This window comes from Ochotona princeps, chromosome 17, assembly GCF_030435755.1.
Source record: "Ochotona princeps isolate mOchPri1 chromosome 17, mOchPri1.hap1, whole genome shotgun sequence".
Classification (NCBI taxonomy): domain Eukaryota; kingdom Metazoa; phylum Chordata; class Mammalia; order Lagomorpha; family Ochotonidae; genus Ochotona; species Ochotona princeps.
In genome coordinates this window covers 14,242,956-14,260,787 of record NC_080848.1, presented here as the reverse complement: position 1 = coordinate 14,260,787, position 17,832 = coordinate 14,242,956, and the positions used below count along the sequence as shown (strand labels likewise).

The following is a 17,832-nucleotide window of genomic DNA, read 5'->3' as shown; positions in this document are numbered from 1 at the left end:
CCCGGAAGAACTTCTTCAGACCAGCTCAGTTCTGGCCATTGTGGCCATTTGGGGAGTGTAGTGTACAGAAGATTTTTCTCGCTCTCTCGTTATCTCTCATTCTCTAACTGCCTTTCAAATAAATAAGTAAATCTTAAAAAAAAACAAAAGTCTACCTGCGGGGGCCAATGTTGTGGGTTAAGCCACCACTTGAGATACTAGCAACCTATATGGACCCTGGTTCAAGTGCTGGCTGTTCCATTTCTGATCCACCCCCAAGCTAATGCACCTGAGAAAACAGTGAGATGGCCCAAGTCCTTGGGCCCGTACACCCATGTTGAAGCCCCACGAGATGCTTCAGCTTGGCTCGGTGAGTTTGTCGCATCATTTGGACAGGTTATCACTAACGGATGCTCTCTCTCTCTCTAATTGTGCCTTTCAAACAAACAAATAAATCCCTTTAAAAAAAAAAATCTACCTTTGGTGCTCAATGCAATGGCCTAGTGACTAAATTCCACACCTTGCATGCACCAGGACCCTAAATGGGTGCCAGGTCATGTCCTGGCAGGCCCACTTCCCAACCAGCTTCCTGCTTGTGGCCTGGGAAAGCAGTGGAGGATAGCCCAAAGCCTTGGGACCCTGCACCTGTGTGGGAGACCCGGAGGAGGCTCCTGGTTCCCAGCTTCAGATCAGCTCAGCTCCACAGCTGCAGTCACTTGGGGAGTAACTCAGCAGACAGAAGATCTTCCTCTCTGTCTCTCCTCCTCTCTGTATATCTTGTTTCCCAATAAAAATCTTTAAAAAGGAATCTTCCTTTAAGACAGCCCTTTGGCACAGGGGTTAAGATGCTACTTGGGACTCGTGCACCCCATACTGCAGTAGCTGATCTGAGTCCCGGATCTGCTTGCAACTTCAGCTTCTGGCCACTGCAGCCCTGGCAAGCAGCAGCAGACAGCTCAAGTCCTTGGGTACCTGCTGCTCACGTGACGGATCCACACTGAGCTCTTGGGGGAGCTCCGGGCTTGGGCCTGGCCCAGACCTGGCCATTGCGGGAATTTGAGGACAGTCTGTCTCTGTCTTTATGCCTTTTCCCCGTCCCCCAAAATAGCCAACCTTTCATTTAATAAAGACAGGCTGAAGGCCTCACATTCCCAATCTGAACTATCCTGCCTGTACCCAGAAGCTACTCCCTGGCAAGGGTACTCCCTTTATGAAAAGCTCGCTGTGGCTTTTCACAGGTATGCTTAATGACAGGTTATACATGGAGGTGATGTTATAACAGGTTATATACATGGAGGTGACGTCATGACAGGTTATATACACGGAGATGATGTCACAACAGATTATACATGACAGGTGCTAGGCAGCATCCCAGGGCCAGTCATTGCTGTGTTCTCATCACTGCTATTCCTGACCACAGCCACAGGCACCAAGATGCCAATTTTTCAGAGGAAGAGGGGGCTCAGAGAGAGATAAAGCCACCTGCCAGGGTCACACAGCCCGGCATCACCCCCCCACCCCTGCCCAGGGCCAATTAGTTCTCTTCCAAGGCCAGCTCCCACCCAGGCGCCAGCCCAGCAGGCAGAGGCAGGTCACTGACGCCGCACATCCATCTCTCCAGGGAAGCACAACAAGGAGACAGCGATGACACCCACAGCTGGGCTGAGAGTGGCCAGCGAGCTGCAGGGGGTGGGGGAGAGGGGACAGCCAGAGGGAGGGCAGGATGCTGCTGCGCCAGCCATGAGACAATCTAGGCAGGAGGGAAGGAAGCCGACAGCCAGAAGGAAAATGGCTGCAGAAGACAGAGGGACTCAGAAATCAGCCCCTCCAGGATCCCCTCCCACCAGGATTGGGGGACAGCTCTGTCTCTCTGGGAAAGACAAACCCGCATTTCCCTAACCAGCCAAGGCTGCTGCTGGTTACTGAAGCCCCTGACATTGTCAAAGCCCCACCCTGGGCAGTGCCCACGCCACCTCCAGGAATTCTGGGATAGTCCCAGGGAAATCAGCATGGATCATACTGAAGCAGGAATGAGGACAGCTCAGCCTGGCTGCTTGGAGGAAGGGGACACTGACCCCGACCCAGAGCCTTTCTCGGACAGCCTCATTTTTTACTTTTCTTTTGCTTTGCTCTGATTTAGTTTTCTCGGGGAGACCAAGTCCTGGTCACACTCCTTGCTCCTGCTCGGTTCCTATGGCAACGTGGCTGAGCGGTGTTCCCGAGCAGGGCTCACACTGTCTGCAGAGCCAGATGAGCAAGCAAGGCCAGTGCAATGCAACTGTCCATGGGGGAGGCCAGTGGGAGACAACCAAAGAGCCCCTCCCACTGAGTTCTAGAATGTCCTAGAAGCCTGCTGCACAGGAGCTACATCTGTCAATCAGACTAACTGCCCCATCAACCATCGTCTGTCTGAGAGGCCAAGCCTTCATTTCCTGGAATCTCAGATACTGGTAGTTCCTGGTCAAGCTCCCACCATGAGATGGCACCACTGCTAGGTAGGTCTGAGGCTCCTGCTGCAGGTGGCCATTGGAGGAGGGTGATGTGTGCCAGGGAGGCAGGAAGGAGACCTGTGCTGGCCCAGCCTTGAGGTCACTTTGCTTCTCTGGGTTCAGATTCCTCATTTCTCAGGAGGTCCTGATACCATGCCACATGTGTGGTCCTCAATACCTTGGGATACTGGGGGAGAGGGGGAGTTGTGGTGAGAAGGGAAAGGTGGTGGTTCAGTCTAGGGGTCCACACATCAGGAGCTGGCTGCTCCCAATACTCCCTTCTCTGCTAGCCCCTCCTTTATCTCCCTTACAGCCCTTGTTAATGCAGGTCTCCAGGGAGCAGAGGTGACCAGCAGGAGGCCACACAAAAGGTATATGCAATGGGTTGGAGGGGGTGCTCTCCCAACCCCATGGTTCTGAGGCTGAGGGTCCCATAGGCCAAGTAGGTGAGTCTTAATGCACAGAGTGGCAGATGCTCAGTCCTGTCACAGTTAAGCCGCCAACTTCTCTGCAGGGACATGAGCTCTGAGGTTCTGGGCACTCCTCTGGGTATGCAGATGTCTCCTGGAGAGCAGGGCCTTGGCCTGCAGGCTCCGTCCAGAGTGGCTTAGGGCCCATGTCCTCCCAGCCCACCCACCTCAGTCTGCTGCACAGACACTCTCAGCCCCCAGCAACTTGTTCTATTCCCACAGCTATCTGGAAAGTTCCTCTACCTAAGGCAGCCAAGGCCCCAGGTGATCAAAGCCCTGTGGCAGTGTGGCTAGGGCTAGACCCAGCTCAGGGTTCTGTGGCACAGGAGGCTGGGGGGCCCCAGGAGCACCTGTTAGAAGAAACTTCATTCAGATATTTTCATGCACTGAAGTGCCCTGTGCCTGAGCTCACATATGCATCTTTTTAAAACAAAGTAATGTATAGCTATGTTTTTTAAAAGCATGGTAAAATACAGTGAGAGGGTGGACTTGACTTCTCTCTCCCAGGGGCTGCCACTGGAACCCAATTTCTGTTGGGCTCTGCCCACAGGGACACACTTGTACACATCCCTTTTGTATGGGAGAGGGGTCCATGATCTGCACCTCGTTCCCTGCTTGCAACATTTTAGGCCCCTCATTTTCACCAGTCCTACTATTTTTTTCAGGTTTCTGCACAATGGATGATTCCCCAGCAGTGCCTTGGCTGTCACAAGGGCCTGAGGGATCGGGAGGGGGTTGCCACTCCCACTGAGCACACAGCAGGTGCACCGCCCTCACGCCTGGATCTCTGCTGTCTGATCCACCAGCAGGGGCCTCTTGCTGTGGCTTTAGCAGTAGTCTTGTTATTACGGGTGAGATCAAGCATGCTTTCACATGTAATCTCCTGGCTTCTGCTGTCCTTTTCCCTGTGAACTGTATGTTTTTCTCTTACCAGGCCTAGGTATCTGGGGAGCAGAGGCTGCTTAGAGCTCAGACACTGCGGGCATCAGTAAGGCCTCAGGTGCAGGGACTGTCCAGGCGTCAATCAACACGAAGTAAGAGAAACCCTCCCTCGTGGACGTGGCCTTGGGTTCCTCCCTCATGGACGTGGCCTTGGCGAGCCCACTGAGGTTGACATCGGGCATGGGAAAATGAGTCAGGTTTGCCTTTATCAACTGCCTCTTGTCCAGCTCATGAAGAGGGGACAGGAGACAACTGGACCACAGAACAGCATCCTGGGCACAATTGCACTACAACCGTAGCTTCCTACGACTATAACGGAGTTAACATTCCTACTGCCTGGAACATGGACTCCTCAGGTGTTGATGGTGGGCATCACCGCTGGCAAGTGTGCAATGGTGTGGAAGGGCAGTATGTCACATACTCCCCCAAGGATGATGATAAATAGTGTGTGCTCTCCGCATGTCTGGATTGAATGGCAAGACATTGGTGGGCACTGTCCCATGCCATTGGGTTTGTTTGAGTCCACACTGCTGTGTGCAGTGACAAAAACAACCAATGGGATTATGGATCTCCCCTCTGTGTCCTGGCTGTTAGGTGACACTTGACTGCACTTCCCTCCAAAGTCCTTCAGGAACTCTGAAGCCAGTGCTTTCCCTCTCTTCAACTCTCAGCTCCACCCCAAGATCAAAGCGTGGGAAGCCACAGGGTCAGGGTGTCGCTCAAGTAACAGCACTCAGACAGCTGAGAGGTCCTGGATTAGGGCTAAGCCCTCCACGTCCACGCAGGACTCCAGTAAGGGCTCAGGTGACTTGCTGCAGCTGCCTGATTACCCAGAGGCAGCAGTGACCTTCAAACCAGCTCAGGTGCTCACAGACTTCCATTCCCAACAACTGCCATCTAAGGAGCAGGAGGCCCTATGGAATTTGAATTTCAGGTAAGTGTCAGGCAGCCTGTTTAACATAAGTATGTTCCAAACATTACCCTGTACCCGCTATGACAGATTGCCACAAATGCATCCGCTCACAGCTTTGCAGACCAGTGACTGGGCATCACTGGGTCCCAAGTCAAAGTGCTGGCAGGGCCAAGGACCCTCAGGCAGTCCCAGGAAGCCCCAGGACAGAGTCCTGCTCTGCCCACCACTCCCCCTACCCCCAGCTTCCGATGGTTGCTGGCAACCCTTGGCTCAGGGCCACATCACTCTCACCTCCATCTCCATCTGTGTCTTTAATTTCCTTCCACTTCACTCTTACATGGATGCATGTCCAAATACCAGCAGGGGACTCCTGGTCTCAGCATCCTTCTTTACAGTCACACTTGCAGAGACTCTTTAGCCATGCGAGGTTACACTTAAGGGTTCTGGGCTTTGGGGCCTGATCTCCTGGGTGGATGTTAAGTAGCTCACCATGCTGCCACTGCAAACATGTTCTGTTGTTGATCTGACATCCAGACATGACCTCATGTACTGTGTTCTGATTCAACGATTGGGACAGCCCTACCTGGATCCTGGGGAGCAGGTGGGGTTCAGGGGACTCGTCCTGAAGCCCACCCCTACTCACGGAGGACTTTTGTCTATAAAGTGGGACTCACGGCTCCAGGTTCCAGAAGGATCTAAAGGCATCCAGCTCAACTTTATTAAAGATTACAGCCAACAGTACACATGGTTCTACTCTTGGCACCAAAAGCCCAAACACAGTCCTGTCCCCTCCACCTTCCAGGTGCCTCAGTAATGGCGTTCCAGTGACATGGGCTCTGAGTGTCTATGTGGCCACTGCCCTTGACCAAGGGGGTCCCTGCTTCTGAAAGCATGGATGGCATCAGCCTGTAGGCTGTGCCAGTGGTGACTGAGAGAGGGTTCCTTGCACACAGGAGCTCCTCTTTACAACTCCTTGGGACCCTGTGCTGCCCATGCTGTGCTTGGCTCACCAGGTGGCTCTGCCTTGCTGTGGGGCTGCTCACCCTTCACCTTGAACTCATGACATGAAATAACATGAACCCTGGCCTGACTCTTCCACAAACACACCCCACAAAGTAGCAACAGGGTGGGATTTCATGTGTCAGCTCTTGGCTTGCAGCTAAAATGGTTGGGCAGAATCGGGGGACAGAACAAGAGCAGAGGTGAGAGACAGGTCTTGTGGCTGGAGAGAAGTGGCTGTGGGAACTTGGTGTCAAAACCACGGACATGCCCAGGGTTGCAGCTCCCAGCAACGTGACAGGCATAGCTCCAGCCCTGTCTACGGGAGCCCCTCCCTTGCAGCTCCTTCCTTTGTAGGTCTCACAGCAGGAACTACACTGTGTTAAGAGGGAGGGGGCAGTGCTGGGTGCTGCAGTCTGGCCTAGGAGAAGCGAGCGCCCCCTCTGGGCTATACTTCCCCCTTTAGAGGTGGCTTGGTGGCTGGCTGGTCTCCCTCCCTGGACTGGGGCTCCATGGCCCCACCCCCTGGCCACGGGAACCCGTCTGTGGAAACGTGGCAAGGCTGGACATTCTGTGTGTTTTACGTGAGCTTCTCTATTTGATGAGTGCTGACCTGCCCACGGCACTAAAATTGGTTCTGCCGTCACTGGGGAAAGCAGGCTGCTTCTGAGGGTTGTTTCGGTTTAAAATACTTTCTCCCTGCTCGGGTTACACATGCCTGCTGCTCATGACGGACTGGCGGGCAAAGCCTCTAAGGCCTTAGCAGGGAGGTGGTCCAGGCAGGTGCAGGGGGCTCTCCCCTGCTGTGAGACCCCTGAGGCTCAGCTTGCCCCTAAGGACAATTCCTGCCTCCTAGGAGGTGGGAGTCGCCGTTCTTAGATGCCAGCTGCTGCCCTGGCCTGTGAATCTCAAAGCAGAGCAAGGCTGCAATTGCTATATTTTTAAAGGACACATGACTGTATGGTTCTCACACGTATTTGGAAGCAGACTAGTGGGTGGGAGCCTGTTGTTTTCACAGATTACAGCTCAGGTGACATCTGCCGGTTGGATGGACTAGCATCCAACTGCGTGGCCAAGGGCGGCTCGAGTTGTGTGGGTAGTCAGCTCTTGCCTGGGTGAGATAGGCAGGGAACAGGGGGCACATACCCTACGGGCAGATGAGACCTGTGCAGAACACAAAGACCTGAGCACAGACCACGGTGGTGGCAGGGAAGGTGAGAGGGCTGTGTGCAGAGCCGGCAGAGCAGTTCAGAGATGGGGAGGACGGGGCCCGCATGTGCATTAGAGGCACAAGCGTTTCGTGTCCTTGTACAGGAGCCAAGCGGCAGGCCAGTGGTACATGGGTAGGACCCAGTAGGGGACGTGAGGGCGAGGCTTGGCTCAACAGAGCCGATCCTGGACCTGTGTGAGTGGAGTTGGGCAGATGAAAGGGCTGCCCTTGGCAACAGTATGCAAAATAGCCTAGGTGTGAATGGTGGGCGGAGATTTCTGCTTCCCTAAAAATCTGAGGGTGTGAGAAGGACACACTGAGTGATTGCGTGCCAGGAGAAGCCGGCTGGGAAGAGGGGAGGAAACTGGCATTTTGCGCTGGGGACACACCCACCACCCATGCTGAGGGCAGCAAGGGGACCATCACAGGCTCACCATTCCGACCCAGGACTCAGGCCTGACCACATGGTGCTGCCAAGGACCCCTCATCGGGTAGGGCTGCACTCTGCCGACAGCCTTCCCACCAACCATGCACAAACAGACCTTCCTCTGACAGCATGCGGGAGTAAGCTCAGCCTGACCCATGACCGCTAGCTTGGCAGTTATGGCGCCTTCGGGCTACCAAGCAGTCACCAGAATCTGACACCGCACCCGGCTTGAACTTAATCACTTTCGCCTTCATCATTTCCGGATGCAAGCTAAGCGCTCTACATGCCAGGAGAGGCCGCTTGGCCTTGATAATCTGTCCCCAGGCCTTGTGTGCTCGGAAAGACAGGGAGACGCTCCCAGGAAATTCCATCAGAGGTTCCAAACAGCGCCAGAGAGGTCGGTGCTGTGAATCCAAGCCCTGCAGGGGTCACGCTCACCTGGACTGCCCCTTTGCGTCTCCTCTCCAGGGTGGACTTGGGCCCCATTGATGAAGCGCACACCCCAGGGATGAGCTCAAGTGTGGGGATGACCACTGCTCCCCGGAGGCCTCTGAGACCAGATTAAGCCCCTCACCACGGGGGGGCCCCCAATGTACTGGCTGGTATACAGGGATTCCCACAGGTGCTTCTCATTCAGCTCCGGGACTCCCCAGGGAGAGGAGGAGGCACAGTCCTCACCAGGCAGGCACAGGAAGTGATCCTGGCCTAAAATCTAAGGGTTGATAAATGGGAAGCCTGCAGTTCAACTCAGGGCCCCGACAGCTCAGGCAGCCCACATGAACAGAGGCCAGGCCAGCCTTGCTTGTAGCAAACAGCCAGGGCCTTTCAGGACCTTCTCCTTTCATCTCAAACTGTCAGCCTGCCATGTAAATCCTCCCGATTGAATTCCATCTGCGCAGCCTGCAGTGACACTCGCTGGGGAAAGACACAGTTCCCATGAGGAAGGGAGGGGCAGCAGAGGAGCTGAACTGCAAAGAGAAGGGGCGGGGCGGGGGAGGTGCTTCATCCTCCACCCTGGAGGATTGGGGGGTGGGCCCTCCCCCCAGAGTTCAGGTGAGTTTGACTCCAGCGAATTTAGGGATGGTAACAGAGGCAGTGCAGTCAGTGGGGGCTGGGTCCCATCTGTCTCACCCACAGGGCTGGCGACTCCCAGGCAGCTTTGAAGGGAGCAGTTCCTAGACTCTCTACACCACAGGGCTCATGTCCCCGGGGCGTGAGAGGCTGCAGACCATGGTCACTGACTACAAGCCCGGCGGTCTCCCTATGTATTGATTTAAATTTTGACATGTGATCAATGCCAGAGTTGGAAGTTGTTCAGCAAATTAAAAAAAAATCCAATCATACATCCTGAAGGCAGTGAACATTCACTCAACTTTCTATATAAGTATCCAAAGAAATTCTACAATTGAAGCCTCCCCTTAGGCCTCTGCCATTTGGCTCTTGATAATACAACACAGGCCTTTAATCAATCAATCAATCAATATAAACATATTTGAGAGAGTGTGCAAGAGAAAGCTGCCTCTTCTTCTTTAAGGATTTATTTGTTTTTATTGAAAAGGCAGATATACAGAGAGAAGAGACAGAAAGGAAGATCTTCCTTCTGCTGATTCACTCCCCAGGTGCCTGCAATGGCCGGAGCTGAGCCAGTTTGAAGTCAGAAGCCCAGAGCCTCTTCCCATGTGAGTGCAGGGTCCCCTCGACTGCTTTCCCAGGCCACAAGCAGGGAGTTGGATGGGATCAGAACTGGAGCCCATGAGGGATCTCAGCACCTTCAAGGCAAGGACTTAAGCCAGTAGGCTATTTTGCTGGGCCCAGCTTGCCTCTTCTGATGCACTCTCCTAACGTTGGCACCAGCTGGGGGTTGGTCTGAGGATAAACTACACACCTGGGAACTCAGTCAGGGTCTCTCGTGGGTGGCAGGACCCCAATCATTGGAGTCGTCATCACTGTCTCCCAGGGTCTGCCTGATGAGGAAGCTGGGGCCAAGAGTTAGAGCTGGGAATCGAACTGACACTTCAGTGTGGGACATGGCACACTAAACTCCTATTCCCTCGGGCCTCCACTCATGGACTCTGGAGGGGTGGGTGTGGTGACAGGCTAAGGCTGGCAACTATGGATTGGGAACAACAGGAAACAAGCATGCCATTGATGGTCAGTGGCAGTACTGGACCAGTCCAGGATACTTCTGCCTCCACACAACCTGGTCCAGTCCAGGGCAGAGTTGGCCTGCACGGTGGGAGGGCCTTCCAATGGTTCCAGGAACTGGCCCTTCCTAGCACCTCCTTCTGACGGAACACATGTGTGAAACGCAGGATGGATCTGCTATGCGTATGGACCTGAATGTTCTGGAAAGACTTCATATGGGTAAGAGCTGCCCTTGGGACGGTCACAGACTGTGAAATAGACCACTACCACCTTCAAGGGTCCCTGCACTTAGGTGGTACCACAGCATTCATCCAGAATTAGCCCCAACTCAGAAGGCCTAGATACATCAATGTAGGCAACCAGACTCCAGCCAGCTGCTGCAGATGCCAGGAGAAGGACTAGCCCTTGTCAGAAATGGGGGGGGGGGGATGGTGGTGCAGATGACAAATGCAAATTGATATGGCTTAAATTAAATGTCTAAACTACAGCTACCACTTTTTATGATTTTTGATACAGATATTTAAAGACTGGTATACTGATTTCATGGATAAGAAACTGCTGTTGTTTTTTAACGATTTATTTAAAAGGTAGAGAGGGAGAGACAGAAAGATAAAGAGGGAACTTTCATCTATTGGTTCACTGTAGGCCAGGCTGAAGCCAGGAGCTTGAGGCTCCATTTCAGTCTCACGCATAGCTGGCAGGGATCCAGGGACCTGGGCCATCATCCACGGCCTTCCCAGGTGCGTAACCACGGAGCTGGTTTGGAAATGGAACCGCTGGAATAGAACAAATGCTCTGACACAGGGTGCTGGCTTAAAACACTGCACCACACTGCCAGTCCCAGGGAGACTTTTTAAATTAATCAAAAAGATGTGCTTATATGGGCCCGGTGGCGTGGCCTAGCGGCTAAAGTCCTCGCCTTGAAAGCCCCGGGATCCCATATGGGCGCCGGTTCTAATCCTGGCAGCTCCACTTCCCATCCAGCTCCCTGCTTGTGGCCTGGGAAAGCAGTCGAGGACGGCCCAAAGCTTTGGGACCCTGCACCCGCGTGGGAGACCCGGAAGAGGTTCCTGGTCCCGGCATCGGATTGGTGCGTACCGGCCCGTTGCAGCTCAGTTGGGGAGTGAATCATTGGACGGAAGATCTTCCTCTCTGTCTCTCCTCCTCTCTGTATATCCGGCTTGCCAATAAAAATAAAAATCTTTAAAAAAAAAAGATGTGCTTATTTATTTGAAAGGCAGAGCTATATAGAGAGAAGGATAGAGAGGGAGGGAGGAGGAGTGTCCCATCTGCTAATTCACTCCCCTAGTAGCCACAACAGCTGGGACTGGGCTAGCCTGAAGCCAGAAGCTTCATCTGGGTCTCCCACATGGGTGCAGGGCCCCAGCAGTTCAGTTGTCCTTCAATACTTTTCCAGGCACATTAGCAAGGAGCAAAACTCAAACCAGTGCCCACATGAGATACAAGTGCTGCCGGTGGCAGCTTAACCTGATATACCACGGCACTTGCCCCAAGCTGATGAATTCTGGGATTCCCAAAATTCAGCAAGGGATAAGCCTGCTTCATTTAATAGCTCTACCCCACTCTCAGCCACCCACCAGGAGGCCACCTGCCAGTCATCAGCCTGAGGTTCTTGTACAGCACACGGTCGCCCTCTGAACCTAAGGCACAGGCAGCTCACCCCTGTTCGGGCAGTCCACCGGCAGGGCCAAGGGCTATTCCTAGCAAGGGGTGGAGTTCAGGAAGGAAGAGGAGTAGGACAACAGAAGACAAATCCCTCTGCCTGCCTGGGTCCATCTGAGCTGGGGGCTCTGCCTCCACCCAAACAGTGGGTGGCTGCCTGCATTTCCCGTCTGGGTCCCCACACAGTGTAGCCGTGGCTCTGTTACAACCAATGCCACCAGCGTTGCAGATGCCTCTGCCCACTCATATAATCACAAATGTCCACCCAGAGGACACTGCCCACGGTGCCACTACCTTAGCATTTTCTATGTGACTCATTTAACCCCAAGAGGCTACCACAGGCCAAGGTGCAGACCACAGAAGCTCCCCAAGAAGCTCAACAACGGCGAGCAAGGAAGCTGGGATCTGTACCTACCCTGGAGGTCAGATCCAGGCCCAGAGCTGCCACCCCCATGTGCAGAACACCCACCAGCATGGGCACCCATGTACAGCATCAGCCCTCACAGCACTCTCAGACCTTCTGGGAATGAACTCACTGGGTGTTCTGACTTCTACATGCTGACTTAGCACAGAAAGCAGTGAAACATCAGCATACCGAGACACGTGGATGTACCACCTGAGAGGGTTACGGGCTTATATTTCCTGAAGCCCCACCTATCTGCACACCTCCAGAGGCTTCCACCTCCCATCCCAGGGCAGCCTTCCGCCACCTCCCACACTCCAACAGGTGCCATCTGGGCAGAAAGGATGATGGCAGAGGTGGCCGGCTGGTGCGCGGCGCCTTACAAGGCACCTGGAGACAGGAAGGGAACTCTGGAAAGGCACTGAGGATGAGATGGGTGCATGAGACATGTCAGGTCACCCAGGTGAGTGTTGCCTGGGGGTGGGCAGGCTGTCCCCCAACAGGTGACCACGTGATGATGGAGCAGTAACTGCAGAGCCCGTGACCCAGGAAAGTAGCAGTGCCTCCAGGGCCCACCTCTGCCAAGGGAGACCTGGGGTTCTTGCACAAGGGCTTGCCCATGCCCAGCTGGCTCCATGCATACCCACAGGCTCAGAGCTGTGCCCTATTAGATGTGCCAGCGCTTCAAGCTCTGAGGGACAGAGCCCTAGGTGGAGATTGGAGGTCCCTACCACATTACCATCTTAACCCGGCCAGCTAAATCTGTCTGGACACCCCAGCCGTCTCTGAGCTGAGTGGACCCAGCTGCCCCTTCCTATGATGGGACGAGTTCAAGGGCCAGGGGAGACACTGTTCCTGTTTGTTTCACAACCAGCACACCAAGACAGAGGACCATCCCTGTTCTCCCTCTCCAGGCCATAGCTCTCTAACCCCATCCTAGGCCACACCCCAGCCACAGACACCGGCACATGTAAGTCTACAGAGTCAGCATATGTCACGGGGTCGATATTACAGATGGTGCGTGTAGGTTCCCAGGCTTGCCCTCACAGATTTGTAGATCCAGGCATGGCCGAAAGTGGGCAGGGGCAGTGCCAGACTCACAGCTTCAGCACTCATGGCTGTGTGCCCTTTAAGCAACCGCTAAGCTTCTCTATGCTTCATGTCATGGGGAGGTGACAGCAGCAGCTCCTGCCCAAGGGATGTTGAGAGGATGAACTCAGACTGGGCATCACAGGCAGACACTCGGAACAGGGCCTCCTGGAAGGCCCTCTGAGAGCCCTATCAGGGCAGCAGCGCTGGGGAGCTCCACCATCATCCACAAGGCATCACTACCCCTGCACAGCTGACCTCCAGGGCCTGGTCATTAGAGGTGGGGGACTCGTCTGACCCTGGCAGCAGCTCTGCTGTCTCTATAGGAGCCCCGGTGGCCACCACTGGAGAATCTGCCTTATATGGAGGCAGCTGAGGCCCATGGAGGCCCAGGGCACACTGGGGCTTCCCCCTGCCTGCTGCTGTCCAGCCCTGGGGCTGAGGTCTCCGCTTCCACTCACCCACTAAGGCACCCAGAAAGCATACTCCAGGTGGTCTTTGGAAATACCTAACTCCTGGTGATCAGATGGGCACTTTGGTGGGGGAGGGGCAGGTATGCAGAGGGGTGGTGGGGTCTTTAGAGTGGGTGATGATGAAGACAAGGGGCAGGGGGAGGGACAAAGAAGCAGAGTCAGGGGGGGGGGGGTTCCCCTGATGTCCCATGATGGCTCCCTGCTTCCTCACTCCTCACCTTTGGGCTAAGAAGGGGAGATGAGCCATGTGGGGCCCCGTTGCAGGGCCCTGGGGAAGGCGAAAGATGAAGGGCAGGGATGGAGGGTAAGCCAAAACACCAGGGCACAGGCAGCTTGCCAATCGGTCCCAGCTGCCCCCAGACCTTCCTGCAGAGGGCAGCCCCAATTCTGCCTTCTTGTCACTACCCTGTTGCCCTGCATTTTGCTCATTTACCTGTTGACTGGGCACAGGCCTAAACCTCCTCTATGCCTAGCTCTGTGTTGGGTTCTTAAAGGCCTGTTGATTGGTTTCTGTGTTGGGTTCTTAAAGGCCTGTTGATTGGTTTCTGTGTTGGGTTCTTAAAGGCCTGTTGATTGGTTTCTGTTTGTTTGGACAAGTGGAGGAAGATGCTGAGGCAAGGATGCTCCTGGCTGAAAAGAACCACATATCCAGCCGGAAAAGGAGCACGTTAGTACACACTGCCCTGGTAGCACAGCCCTGGTGCCATTCAAGCCACAGAGGTAGTGTTGTGGAAAGGGGGGGGGCAAATATAACTCCCTACACTCTTCAGAAAGCAAGCAGCCTGCACTGATGCCACGGCAGAGGAAGCGCCAGCCAGCACAAAGTGGACTCCCACCCTGCCACCTCAAATGGAGTCCTGGCTTCCTTCTAACCCCAGATGGGCATTCTTCCCTTTTGTTGCAGTCTGAGGAGCGGAACCTGACATAAGCCACGCCCTTCGGAGATGGGTGGGTACCTGCAGAGGCACAAGTCCTGACTGTCACTCTTCTGAAACCCAGCAAAGCCCCGCCCTCAAACCATCCAAAGTGAACCCCAGAGCCAAGCCGGGGCTACTGCCATAAACACGTCTGTTAGGGAGGCCCAATGTTTGAGCTTCCTGAGTGGCTGTAGGCCTGGCACTGTGGACTCCTCTTCTCCCTCTCCATCCCTCCACTCATTGCTGGGGGGGGGGGTTCAGCAACGAGGGACAGAAGGTAGAAGGTGAACACACACAGCATCCTAAGACAAAATGACAGCTCAGGTTCAGTCAGAGGGTGAGACCTTAGCACGTGGATGGAGGGGAGGCTGGGTCTCAGAGAACTGTAAGCTGGGAAAAGGATGACCAGGAGGGGCAGTGCGGCTGTCCCAGGCCCTCTGCATGAGTATGCCGAGGGGGAGCCAGCTGGGCACCAGGTCTTGGAGTTAGAGGTTCCTGAGTGCCAGGAGGTGGTGTGCGTATGTGGCAAGAGGAAAAGATGCCTCGTGTCGCTGCAGACATCAGAGGGGGGAGAATGAGGCTCCGGAGCTGGCTAATGCCAAGGTGCCCCTCTCGAGGTCCTGGGGCACGCCCACCAGGCCCCTGCAAAGTGGATCTACAGCCTGTGCTTTGCTACGGGAACCGAGCTAAAGGTGTCCGCCCCTCAGGACTCCCCTTCGCCCTCTTTCCCAGGCGGTTCCAGTCTCCCGGCTCCATTTGCAACGGAAATCCCGCACCCAGCGCTGTAGCAGCATGGGGCGGGGACATAGGGCAGACGCTGGAATAGATCTGGGAGCCGCTCCTGGAACCTGCCCGTAGCATCCGGACTCGCGGGAGCCACCTCTCTGCCATGCCACCGCCCCAAGGGTGTTCCCCGAGATGCCGCTCACACCTGGGCGGACTGTGTGGACGAGCTGGCCCTGAGACACTTCCTGCTCTCCGAACCGCGCGCCCATACCACGATGGAACCAACCAGAAACGCACAGCACATCACATAGAGAGGCGAGACAGCTCGTGACTCCTTGCCTGGGAGTTTGGCCGCACATCCCCGCCTCGTTTCCAAGCTCAGCGGCGAACTCAGACACTTATGTGAAAATCTTGCACTTAAGAGAATATTAATAAAGTGATATCAATTAGCACAGCCAAAATAATCAAGCACCTCAGGGACACCTCTCTGGGTAGCTGCGGCCACCAGGGACTAATTAGAAACAGCCCCAGGCCAGGGACTTCTCCCTGCTGGCCCACGCAGGGTGGCCCGCCCACATCTGCCCCGAAGCCCAGGGTCTCCAGTTTCTTCGAGGATGGGGCGGAGCAACACTTCCAGGATCCTCTGGCCGCGTGTGGTTCCCATGGCAACTCCCTACTCACGCTATCCCCTGTGGATTTGGAAAAACGGGTGTGGCTGTGGCGCCCAAGGGAACCTTACGCCCCCTTGTTGACATTCTCCTTGGGGTCGGGCGTAGTAGTAGGGCCGAGAGAGGCTCCACCAGCGCCCACTCACCACGCTGCAGCCACCGCCCCAGGCTGTGCAGCCGGCCAGGCGTGGCCCCCACTATGTCGGCAACCCTGGGAAGGACACACAGCGCGAGAACCTCGAATTCCAACCCCCTCTTGGGTTCCGAGGATACTTCCTGGCGCCGGGATGAACTGCGGGCGAGGTCTGTGCGGGGTCATGCCCCTTCTGAGAGGGCCCCGGAGGCTGTGACTGGGGCTCAAAGGCCCCAGCAAGCTTCACATCCAACAAAGAGTCAGAAACAGGGGCGAAGGCCTGGTATGGCTAAACACCATCAAGAAACACAAGCCCCCAACAGGGCTGGGAGCCCAGATCGTGCAACCTCTAGGAACAAAGCAGCCAGCCGTCGAAGAAAATTCTGGATGATCATTCCTTGTCCTCGTGCTCACTCCCGCAGTATCAAAATGCAGAGATTTCCTGGTTGATATCCCTCCCCTTTTATCCTCAGTCCGCGCCCCAATCCACAAGCCTGGCCACCAGCTCGGCTTGGTCACATAAAGACATGATAGCGGCAAAAAGATGGCACCTCGCGTTCGGCGGGGGAGAAAAACGGGGGAGGTGTAGGAGCGGGAGGAGGCACAGCTTGCCCCCCCCTTCTCGCCCACCCGGGTCCACACCCACTGCCGCAGTGAGGGGCGAGCCCTGCGCGAAGGCCCCGCGCCTCCGGCAGGGAGCGCACACGCCGAGCGCCAAGCAGAGCGCACAGCGCAGAGAAAGGAATCCGCCCTGAAATGCACCTGCAGTCCCCGCGCGCGTCTGTGCGGGGCTGCGGCGGGGCGCGCCCACCAGCAGGCCACGGATCCGGGCCAGGCTACGCCTGTCTTGGAGCGCTCCCACGTCGCCATCCGCGCGCCACCTTGTCTCGGGCACGGCGCGGCTCGTGTCTCCTGCCAGGCGCGCGCAGGGGGAAGGGCAGCTCCAAGGCCAGCGCCTGGACCCCTCCCCATCTCGCGTATCCCTCCCAGCCCCCAAACGTCCCCTGTGGCTTTCTGAAGGAGGAAAAGGGGAGGGAGCGAGCCACCGCCTTCAATCAGGGGCAGCGAAGGCCCGTGGGAATCGCTGTCAGGGACGTGTGCGGAGAGCGGTATGCCAGCAGTCATCTTTTCGAGAATCTGATCCATACCTTCTCTCGGCACAGACATCGTATTGCACGCCCGTCGTTGGGGAGAGGGGTCGTCATTGGACTCCTACACACACACACACACACACACACACACCCATTGCGGCAAAAGACTGCGGCTGAGAACGAGGGGCAGCCCCCTCCCCCAGGTCACCCATCGCGCCCCACCCTGTGGGCACAGCCTCCACCCAGGGTCCACAAGAGCGGATCGGCAGTCGCACACGCACATACACACGCACACGCGTGCGTGCATCCCTTGCACACTTCCCCCCTTCTTCCCACGCCGCCCTAGCTGCAGTCCCCGAGCGCAGAGGGTGCAGAGAGGGGTCCCCGCCGGTGCCCCCCGACCCATGCCCAGGAGGCGAGGGCAGTGGCGTGTGCGGGGGGGGGGAGGGCAGCGCTCGGGGAGGTAGATGTCCGAGTCCTGGCGCTTACCTGATAGTCGGCAGAGAGCGAGGACTGGAGAGGACAGCCGAGGAGGCGCTTGCCGGGGCGTCGGCGGCGGCAGAAGGTGGGCGGTGGCGGCGGTGCGGCTGCTAGTGCCGTCGCTGGTGGGTGGCGGGGACGGCGGGCGAGCGCGCTGGCGGGGCACGCGTTCCCGAGACCGAGCGGCGGCGCAGGCGCGAGCCGCGGGCGCACGCGCCTCCCCAGGGGCGGGGCGGGCGCCTTTCCCTTTGGCCGCCAGGGGGAGCGCGCGCGCCCGCCCGCGCCCCTCCCCCACGCGCACCGCCGCGCGCACGCGCACTCCCGGCGTTCCGCGGCCATGGCCTTTGTCTGCCTGAGGGGTCTCCTCCCCTTGGGCGGCTGGGGGTGTCCTCCTCCCCTCAGGCGGCAGGGGGTTCTCCTCCCCTCAGGCAGAAGCGGGGGTTCCTCCTCCCCTCGGGCGGCCGGGGGTCTCCTCAGGCGTCAGGCCGCCCGCGCCCCGACCTGGGCCGCTGCACCCCGCGGTCCCTCGTGGCGCGGACCCCGGGCAGGTTTCCACAGGACCCGCCCCGTGGTCCCTTACCGGCGGCCCAGTGGA

At 56.5% G+C, this 17,832-nt stretch overlaps 1 protein-coding gene across 23 annotated transcripts in view; it reads right to left on the bottom strand.

Annotated features, from left to right (window-relative positions):
* Window positions 1-17,446, bottom strand: part of MAPT (microtubule associated protein tau) — a 73,033-nt gene extending 55,587 nt beyond the window's left edge. For 3 of the 23 annotated variants that reach the window (XM_058675625.1, XM_058675627.1, XM_058675641.1), the window contains exon 1: window positions 17,247-17,443. The gene's annotated coding sequence lies outside the window, so the exon portion shown is untranslated. Of the gene's footprint in view, window positions 1-17,246 lie in introns of all 23 variants that reach the window. The other 20 variants (XM_058675624.1, XM_058675623.1, XM_058675621.1 and 17 more) reach the window with 15 other exon arrangements.
* Between the last annotated feature and the right edge of the window lie 386 nt (window positions 17,447-17,832).